We start from the raw sequence: 11,291 nt of genomic DNA, 5'->3' as shown, positions 1-11,291 counted from the left end.
AGGTGTTAGTTTCTTACTCTTAGGTTACTCGGATTCGGACTTTGCCAAATACCATGTGGATCGTAAGAGTACTTTGGGTGGGTACTACTTGCTAAGGTGGTCCGTAGTCTCTTGGTCCTCTAAAAAGCAAAATTCCATAGTCTTGTCCACCGTGGAAGCCGAATACACAGCCGCCGGAGCATATTGTACTCAAATCCTTTATATGAAGCAAACCTTGTTAGACTATGGTGTTCGTATAGAGAAGGTTCCACTCATTTGTAACAATGAGGGCGCTTTAAAAATTGAAAACAATCATGTTCAACACTTCCACAAAAAGCACATTGCTATCCATCATCACTTCCTTAGAGATCATGTGGCTAGAAATGATATCTCTCTTAGTGGCGTAAGGTCGGAAGATCAATTGGTGGATATCTTCACAAAACCTCTAGATGAAGCCACATTTTGTAGATTACGAAGTGCGTTCAACGTGATAGATCCTTCAAACATCATATGATGCTTTTTCATATAGATGCACTCATGATAGGTGTTTGTCTAATCTTCTCAAGATAGTGGTGAACATGCGTTTTGCTTGAGATGGTGGATCCCTAATTTCTCTCAAGGCATGTTGATGGGTTCACAATGAAGAAGTTTGAGAAGGGAAATAATATGATAATATAGATTATTTTATGCTATTCATTCACAAGTCATATAGCTTGCACTCATGTTTACTTTCATGCGCTTGTTATGCATTGCATGTGCATCGACAGTAGAAAGATAACAAAGGAGGATATCACTCTTTGAGATTGTTGTTCGCTTTCTATGTGAACACACACCTCTTTGTGTGTGTTTAGAAAGATGCAAGTGCTTAATGCCTATTGAGTCATGTCCTATGAATTTTAAGTCTTAATCTTTAAGTTCATAGACAATATGGCTCATATATTTCCTTGGAGTTTCTCTCTCACCTTCTTTATTGGTTCTTATTTCCTATTGCAAAAACTATGTTTGTTATACTCATTTGGCAAATATTTGCAAATGAGTGTTTGAAAGGTAAGAGTTTCACTCAAACTAGTCCAAACATGTGTTTTTGTTGAGTGGTTATTTGAAATTTGGACTCTGTGAGAGACATTAGTTTAGCAGAGTGTCTTTCTTCCCACCAGATGATCCTGTGTTCAATCCTTTCTTCTCACTGGATCATCCAGCGTTCTGTTCTACTAGCGTTGTAAAATGTTCCGACGTTAGGTCTCTATCATCACCGACCTTCCGGTGCTCGATCAGAGTCAGCAATTTTCAGAAGGACAGAACAATAGTCTAGTGCGTTCAAGTTCTCCATCACCGGACCTTCTAGCGTTCATAAGGGTTTTTTCCTCTCAAAAAAGGTTCTGCATTATGGAAACCATTCAGCGGACTATTCGGTGGTTTTCGGCCAATTTTGCAAGTTCTCTGCAATTTTTGGTCTGTCATTTTATCCAATGCTAAGTCGAGTCTTTCCTGGAACTTCTGGCGTTCACAATTTTTGCGGACCCACCTATCATATTAGCATTCATCCCGGCTGACTCTCCCTCCTATGTTTCGATCTGCCACCACCGCTCGAGCCTTCCTCATAGATTCACCGAGTTCCAACACCACCCAGCTTGTCGTGCTGCTGTCCTACTTCTCCGCTCGCCATCACCGTCGTCCTGTCGACCGCTGCCTCGCCGCAGGGCTGTGCCACTGCCTAGATCCACCGCAACCGCTCCAATGCCACTTCTCGCCATCGTAGTCGCTGTCCGCACCGCCCTCACCATTGTTTCCTTTGCAAATCGTCATGGCGAGCAAAGATTTCGGCCAGTTTCTCACATTTGCAAACCCTAGGTTCGAAATCTAGCAATTTTGCCTCAAATTTCTTCAAATGTGTGCTAGATTTCGATCAATGTGTTGCAATACCTGTCCTTTGTCATGAATTGAGGGCATGTTGATCAAATTTGTGCTTTATTTTCTCAATTTAATTCAAATCTAAGCAAATTCATTCTAATTTGCCTCAAATTCATGTAAATTTTGATCAATTTGTTCAAAATCAAGTTATATCTTTTGAAATTTATCGATCCTTGTGTCATTTAACTTGATCCTAAGCATGTTCATCTAGTTTCATATCCAATACATGCTTAGGGTTCGTGTTTGGGTCGTTTACTTGTCTTTTCCTTAAACCTGAAGCGTTTGCTCATCTATTTGTCATCGTTCTTTCTCTCTCTCTCTCTATCAGATGGGTTATGAGCGTAGTGACAAGGGCAAGGACAAGGCCGTTGGGAAACCTAAGGAAAAGAAAATGAAGGCACAGAAGGAGTGGGATAGAGCTTTGGTAGCCGCTGATGCAGCGGATTCTCATAGGGGATTTCAGATCAAAGATGACCTAACTCCTCCACATTGATCCACCCGCACTCATCCAACCGCGAGATTGGGCTCAACGCCTTCCGGCTAGTCAGGCAACCGGAAGAGGGTTCATCCGGAGCTCGACTCAGAGGAGGAGGAGGAGGAGCAGTCTCAGGGGGAGCAGTCCCCACAGCAGACAGAGCAGCCTCAGCCACATGTTGAGGCTCGTTTGCATGACTTGGCAGCCTTAAAGTCACCAAAGGTTAAGAAGCTGAGGTTGGTGCCAGTTGATGAGTGGTTTACCGTAGATAGAGATGAGGGGTAGATCCCAAGTTTTAGACTGTTCTGCAGTAGAGTTCTCATGCATCATATTTGAGGAAGAAGATCCGTTTAAGCAAGCATAAGACTCTTAGTTGCCATGACTTGCAGTTGGCTTCAGGTGGAGTGGATGTGCATTCTCACTTTGATGCAACCCCCGGACTATCAACTCTGCTCTCATATGTAGACAGATATGTTGAGGATTGGGTCAAAATCTTCTGTGTCACAGTATGGATTGCACAAGAAAGGAACTTTATTCAGTTCATGTTCGAGGGAGAGCATTTCAGACTCTACATGAACTCCATTCTTCAGGCTTTGGGGGCTTCAGCAAGTTCCAGGTTTCTTCACGAGATCATTCATCTGAACGCCAACCCCCTTGTCATGCTCTCACTAGAGGAGTGTTTCCTACTGATGCTGAGGTTAGGATTCTGTTCAGACAGCGCTTCGCTCAAGGCTCTCTGAGACTGCCAGACATGCTCACTCTTGAGGCGAAGGCTATTCTTATGGCCTTGAGATGGAGTTTGTTGCTGAGGATCGGCTATGCTGAGGCTATCACTAGTATCCAGTAGTGGCTTATCCTTTCCATTCTCACTCACACTCTATTTGATTGTAACAACCAGTTTTAAAGGATCAAAACCAGGTACAACACATATATGCCAGGATCAAGTTCCATACATGCTTTACATCATCAGTGTATCATCACAGTGTCAAAAATACATAACGTTATAGCTTAATACAAAAGGACCCAAGGGTCTAAAAGAAAACACAGGGGAAAAAAAGCTTCAGCGCTAGAGGGTCTTCCATCTTCCACAGGCGTCAACCGGGGGCACACCAGCCTAAAGAAGCTTTGGGTTGAAGTCATCTTCATCCAAGGAGGTAGCTTCATTAATGGCTTCTAAACAGCAGAAGAATGCAAAAGAGGGGAAGCAACGGGTGTGAGTACATAATGTACTCCGCAAGTGTAGGGAAAGCATGATATGGGGCTTTAGTCAAGAAAAGGTTACACACTAGTTTACTGCACTAAGCAGCATTAACCTATGACCTTACCATAGGCATCCTAATTACTAAGTGTGAAGACACAACTTAAATAAGAGGAACAACTCTTCGGATTTCATCCGACTACCAAGACTCACCAGATATCCCATATCCGGCTATCAATCTCACTAGGTAATCCTATTACCTAGCTACCCGACCATCCATTCTAGAACCTTGATCCCAACTGATCAAGAAGAAGTCCAAGCCGCTCTTAACCGTGAGCATAGCTGATCAATCAGATTTATACACTGCAGAGTTTGCCCATCTTTCCCCACGGGTCGTGATTTCATTACCCGCATTACCAGTGATAGTCTCCATGTCGCCATGTCAGTCAAGCACTTATACACTTCTGAGGTGTGCGCCAGGAGGTCACTACAAGGCTTTTACAAAGCTCCCGACGACCCGCAAGCACCCACTGAGATTTCACTGCTAACAGACAATTATATCGCTGCAGAAGCCCCCTCTTATGCCACTTAACCGTCTAATAGTGCTCACAAAACCGGAGGAGTGGCTAATTAATTGGCTAGACCATACCCATATAGGCCCCGTGGATGGTTGCGGTTTAGCTTGGTTACAAGTTCAAGATCCGGTCCTTAGGATCCCACACAGGAACAACCGCAAACCTGCTGTGTAGCATCACCTCAAACCAACAATCCTGTTAGGATCCCTATACCATGTTGCTACCAAAGATTACCACTCCTGATTCATGTTATATAATCATTAGTCAAGTTTAACTCATAACCCAACCATGACAGCAACAAGCATATCTACCCTTTATAACCACTTCCTCATCAACGACGACAAGGACAATCATACAAATGCTAGTAAACCCTATCATAGGTTTCCAATTTAGACAAGCATGCAAGAAGGATAAACAACTAACATGTAAAGTCTAAAATAGGACCAAGATATTCAAGGACACTTGTCTTCAGCTGAGGGTTGCTTGAAGTCTTCAAACACTTATTCTTGCAAATTCCCGAACTGAACACCTCCTAATCGACAAACCAGAAAAAGCACACAAGGGAAACCTCTAAGAACAATACATTAAATAGTACTAAATCTAGGTAAAAAAAAAACCCCTATAAAAAGATTCTACACATCACTACGAATGTTTGAGCGCGAAAATCCCCTAAAACGGAGCTACGAGCAAAAAGTTATAAGCTTTTGAAGTTTTAGGGGCTAATCTGCAAATTTTACTTGATTTTCATATAATAAACCGAATAAGTTTTATACTGGAAATTCTTTTTATTGCGCAAGATGACGTCAAAAAGAAAAATATAAATTATTTTTGAATAGGAAAAAGGGTGGTGGACTGGGTCCACGGCTTGTGAACCAAAGGGGGGGCTTCGGTCCACCGGTCCACCGTGGATCGAGGGAGCCAGCGGCTTGAGCACGGTGGCAGGGTGGCCGAAGAGCAGTCGGAATCAGAGCACCAGCGATCGGGAGCTCCGACGAGTGGCGGAGAGGGGGCGACGACGAACTCACCCCAAGCGAAAATGGTGATGGAGAGGGGTCGAGGAGGCCAGGCGATGGAGTGGATGGCAGTGGTAACCGGTGCGGCGTCAGGGACAGACTCCGGCGGCCGAACGACAATGATGCGCCCCGTGTTTGACTCCAGAGGGCCCTGCGGTGCTGAAGATGGGGTTAGTTCGGACGGAGACAACGCATACGCAAAGAAGGGCGGCGGCGACGCAACCTCGCCAGAGTTGAAGAAGATGAGGGCGCCGACGGCAAATTCGTGAGAGAGAGAGAGGGAGTGAGAAGGTGCAAGGTAGCTTAAATAGGAGCGAGGTGAAGCGGAGCAGTTGGGGCTCGAGTTGAAATGGGCAGCGGCCATGGCCATTAAGGCTGGCGGTTTCCCACTTTGATTGAGCGATAGAGAGGGGTAAAGGAGGGGGAAATGGGTGGGGGCACTTGATTGTGCATTAATGCATTGAATCCTACCATTTCAGAAGGGAGAGATGGCGCGGGGAGGCACGGGATTTCCAGTGGTCGACGGAGCGGAATGAGTCAGGCAGAGGAGGAAGAAGATGAGCCGGCTCATGCGGAGTGGCTCAGGCAGCTCTAACCGAGTCCGCTAGCAGAGAGAGAGGTGGGAGGGAGTGGCTCAGGGGCGAGCGGAAGAGGCTGGCTCGGCAAACGGGCCAGGCCCAGGTGGGAGCACGGAAATGAGCGAGCTTCAGCCCAACGGGGAGATGGAGGGAGAGGCGGTCCAGGCCAGGCCAAAAGGAGAGAAGGGAGGGGGAAAGGAGATGTTTGGGACGGACTTGCGAGAGGACAAAGGCTCGAAATGCTTTAGGAATTTAGGAACTTGCTCTTCTTTTTATTTTTTGAACCATTTTCAAAAGAGATTTAAACGAGTACCTTCTAACAAACTTTTGTAAATATTTTCCACTCAGAAAAACCTATTGCAACTACGACAACATGAATGCATCAAACATTAATATTACCTATGGCAATTTAAATTTAGAAAGAAATTTCCATCTAAATTGAACAAAACCTACAACTCCTATTTAATTCTAGCAAAATTTTAAACTATTGCGAAAATTGAAAATTTAAAGTGTTACAAACCTACCCCCATTAGGCTGAATCTCGCCCTCGAGATTCGGAAGGATTGAAGAAGAGATGAGGAAACTCTGCCTTCAAATCATCTTCTCTTTCCCAAGTTGCTTCCTCTTCTTAATGATGCTTCCACTGCACTTCGCACATACGGACTTGCCTATTTCTAGTAACCCTTGCTGACATCTCAAGAATCTTGATCAGATACTATGGGTAAGAGAGATCTTCTAGCACCTCCAATTCCTATACCAATAGCTGCTCTTCGGGAATTCTTAGACACTTTTTTTCAACTGTGACACATGGAAGACATCATGCGCTCCTGAGAGTTGAGGTGGTAACTCAAACTGGTAAGCTACTTTAACCCATAATTCCAGTATCTTGTATGGACCAATTAACCGAGGTGCAAGCTTGCCCTTGACCTTGAACCTGCGTAAACCTCTTATAGATGACCCCTTGAGATACACGAAGTCTCCTACTGCAAAGGTCAATTCTCAGCGTCGATTATCTGCATAGCTCTTTTGTCTTGACTGAGCAGTTTTCAGATTATCCCTAATCTATTGTACTTGTCTTTCTTCTTCTCTCAGAACTTCTGGGACAAAAACTTGGCTTTCTCCGGTTTGATTCTAGAACAACAGAGTTCTAAACTTTGTTACGTATAAGGCTTCAAAAGGAGACATCTTGAGGCTAGCTTGATAACTGTTATTGTTTGAGAACTCCGCATACGGTAAATTCTTGTCCCAATTGTTACCATTCTTTAAAGCATATGCTCTCAATATGTCTTCAAGAAATTGATTTACCCTTTTCGTCTCTCCATCAGTTTGCGGATGATATGCTGAGCTAAAATTCAACCTTATATCCATAGACTCATGCAAGCATTGCTAGAACTGTGAAGTAAATTGGCTACCACGGTCGGATACAATTATCTTGGGTACTCCATGCAGGCACACAATCCTGGACATATACAACTCAGCTAGTTTCAAACTTTGATAGGATTCTTTGACTGGAATGAAGTGAACTACTTTTGTCAACCGATCGACTATAACCCATATGGAATCATATCCTAACCGTGTTCGAGGTAGACCCACTATAAAATTCATGCTAATTTCTTCTCACTTCCATTCAGGTAATTTCAATGGCTGTAGCAGGCCTGCTGGTCTCTGATGCTCGGCTTTGACTTGCTGACAGATATCACACAAAGCCACGAATTCTACTACTGCACGGTTCATTCTGTACCACCAATACTAATCTTTAAGATCTTGGTACATCTTGGTACTCCCTAGTTAATGGAATATGCTGAATCATGAGCTTCCTTTAGAATTGTACCCCGAATAGCCTTCACGTCCGAAACACATATTCTGTGCTTGTACCACACTGTACCTTATTCATCTTCAGTGAAATCTGGGGCTTTGCCATCTTTGATAAGCTGCTTGATTTCCAAGATCTTTTCATCCTCAAGCTTACCCTTCCTTATATCTTGTTTAAGCGTTGAGTCTATTTCCATTAAATATATCTTGGTGTTACACACTATTCCCATATTCAACTTCTCAAATGCCTTGCATAGCCCGGGACTCATCTCTTGGAGAGTCATAGCATTGACCTGCGATTTCCCACTTAAAGCGTCAGCTACTACATTTGTTTTTCCTGAGTGATAGTTGATTCCCAAATTATAATCCTTGATAAGTTCTAACCATCTACGTTGTTTTTGTCTGAGATTAAGATCTGGTTGAGTAAAAATATACTTCAAGTTCTCATGGTCTGAATAGATCTCACACCTTTGACCTACCAGGTAGTGTCTCCAGATCTTGAGCACATGAACTACTGCAGATAGCTTCCTTTTTCTAGCAGTTCTGTCATTGGTTTTACTATTTTGGAGAAACCTTCTATGAACCGACGATAGTAACTTGCTAGATCCAAGAAACTACGGATCTTTGAAACATTCTATGGTGGTTTCCAGTTCAGAACATCTCTTACTTTGGATAGGTCCCTAGATACACGTCCTGCTGATATACTGAGACATAGGAAGGGAACTTCCTTCTACCAGAACTCACACTTGCTCCACTTAGCATACAGCTGGTCCTCCCTAAGTTTCTGCAATACCATCCTTAGGTGTTCCTTGTGCTCTTCCTTGTTTTTGGAGAAAACCATAATGTCATCGATAAATACCACAGCGAACTTGTCCAAAGACTACATGAAGATCTTATTCATCAAATACATGAAGTAGGCATGGGTGTTGGTCAATCCAAAAGACATGACCGTTTACACATATAGTCCATAACGGGTGATGAAAGCTGTCTTATGGATATCTGATGCTCGAATCTTCAACTGATGATATCCTGAGCAAAGATCGATCTTGGAGAACACACCTGCATCTCTAAGCTGATCAAATAAGTCATCGATCCTGGGAAGGGGGTACTTATTCTGGATAGTCACTTCTGGGATCGAAGTGTAGCCTCTGAGTATTGTCTTGGCACATCGTATTACTCCATTACTATTGCTGACTAGCCGCTTCCAAGAACAACATATGGGTTTTTAGATTCCAGAACCAATAGATTGGCTAGAAAGTCTACCCCCCCACCCCCTAAAAACAAAAAGGTTTGAACTAAAACATACACATCATACTCTTGTTTCTTTTTGAAAACTTTATCGTTGACATTGATAAGGTGAAACTTAGAATAGAACTTGATTCTATGAAGGAAAACATAATCTATTCTAGAAACTTTATTACAGAGTTGATCAATGAATACATCACAAGGGATGTTCTTATGCATGCTAAGCTTCTTTAGTCTTGTTTTTGTTGAGCTGATACTCATCACAATTTGGTTGAATTGGTCAAAGTTTGAGATTTCCTGTGGCTAGGTTGAGAACTTCCTCCGAGTATTGAGGTCAAGTTGATCCACAGTAGGATACATTGTTGGACACCTGTAGATTCGATGTAGGGGTCTTCCACAATGAAAACATGCTTTCTCATTGGGAGGAGAACAATACCTTTTAGAGAACTCATTGACAAAGTGTCCTTCATTTCCACAGTATAAGCACACTTTCTTCGCGTCAGGCACAAGAATCCTCAGGGGAGATCGGTTAGCATAATGTCTTTCTTCTCCACAACAAAAACACACATTCCTTGTAGGGGTACTCTGGGGTTTGCTCTCGACCTGGGGGACTTCCTGAGTAACAAAACCAAGTGCTTGTTCTGGCGTGGAATGTAGCCAAGAATTGTTGTTTGCCTGTTAGTCTTCCAAGGCTCTTTTCCTCTTCTTGTTGCTCTGCTTTCTTCTGCACCCAAAGCTTCTTTGGGCTTGACGGGACCCTGTCAATCATGACTATCTTGAGTTGTAGCTTGGAAGTCACGACGTTCTAAATGCTGAATTAAGATCTCCATATGGGGCTGATGGTTGATCGGGGTCCGATTAGGGTACATCTTAGGACAATATCTCAGAATGTGTCCTTCTTCTCTGCAATGGTAACATCCTTTGCCGGAGGCGGAAGTAGCTACGCTTTTCTTGGCTTGAGGAGCGGCAAACAGAGTAGAACAGGGTGTCTGATAATCGGAGTGTTGAACAGGTGCTTGAGGCATGTACTGATTGTTGGGATGGAGTATAGGCCCTTACTGAGGAGCTTGAGTTGACACAAGGAGACGTGCATTGCTTCCCTGTCCTTGGAATGACATCTTCTTCTTCCAGTGGCTTTAGCACGGCGGCAGGGTGGCTGAAGAGCAGCCAAAATCAGAGCTCCGGTGATCGGGGAGCTCCAACGAGTGGCGGAACATGGAGAAGGGGCGACGACAAACTCACACCAAGCGAGAACGGTGCTGGAGAGGGGTCGAGGTGTTTGGGTGACGTAGTGGACGGCGGCGGTAGCCGGTGTGGCGTCAGGTATGGGCTCCAGCAGTCAAATGACGACTACGCGCCCCGGGTTTGACTCTAGACGGCCCTACGATGCCGAAGAGGAGCTTAGTTTGGCCGGAGATGGTGCATATGCAAAGAAGGGTGGCGATGGTGCAACCTCACCGGAGTTGAAGAAGATGAGGGCTCCAACGACAAATTCAAGCAAGAGAGTGGGCATGAGAGGATGGTGGAGGTGTGGAACTTTGTCGAGAAGGTGCAAGGCGGCTTAAATAGGCGTAGGTGAACTGGAGCGGCCGGGGCTCAGGTTGAAACGAGCAGCGGCCATGGCCATTAAGGCCAGCGGTTTCCCGCTTTGATTGAGCGATAGAGAGAGGTAAAGGAGGGGGAAACGGGTGGGGGCGCTTGATTGTGCGTTAATGCATTGGATCCTGCCATTTCGGGAGGGAGAGATGGCGCAGGGAGGCGTGGGATTTCCGGCGGTCGACGGAGGAGAACGAGCCGGGCAGAGGAGGAAGAAAATGAGTCAGCTCGGGCGACTCTAGCTGGGCCCGCTGGCAGAGAGAGAGAGAGAGGTGGGATGGAGCAGCTCAGGTGCGAGAGAAAGAGGTTGGCTTGGCAAACGGGCCAGGCCCAGTCGGGAGTGTGGAAACAATCGGGCTTCGGCCCAACAGGGAGATGGAGGGAGAGGCGGTCCGGGCCAGGCCAAAAGGAGAGAAGGAGAGGGGGAAAGGAGATGTTTGGGCTGGACTTGAGAGAGGACAAAGGCCCGGAATGCATTAGGAATTTAGGAAGTTGCTTTTCTTTTTATTTTTTTGAACCATTTTTCAAGAAGAGGTTTAAACGAGTGCCTTCTAACGAACTTTTGCAAACATTTTCCACTCATAAAAACTTATTGCAAACAACATGAATGCATCAAACATGAATATTACCTATGGCAATTTAAATTTAGAAATTAATTTTCCATCTAAATTGAACAAAACATACAACTCCTATTTAATTCTAGAAAAATTTTAAACTATTGAAAAAATTGAAAATTTAGGGTGTTACATCGATATTGTAGATTTCATTCTCTGTGAGATTGAGGACGTGATTGCAGACGGGATGACCATGGCATGAAAACAATCATACGCTCATTTCATATCACATATGATGGCTCATGCAATCAGGTATGCCGAGTTTCTTCAATCATACGAGCAGTCACCTTCTAGC

The sequence above is a fragment of the Phragmites australis genome, chromosome 5 (assembly GCF_958298935.1).
Source record: "Phragmites australis chromosome 5, lpPhrAust1.1, whole genome shotgun sequence".
NCBI classification, from domain to species: domain Eukaryota; kingdom Viridiplantae; phylum Streptophyta; class Magnoliopsida; order Poales; family Poaceae; genus Phragmites; species Phragmites australis.
Note: the sequence above shows the minus strand (reverse complement) of the source record.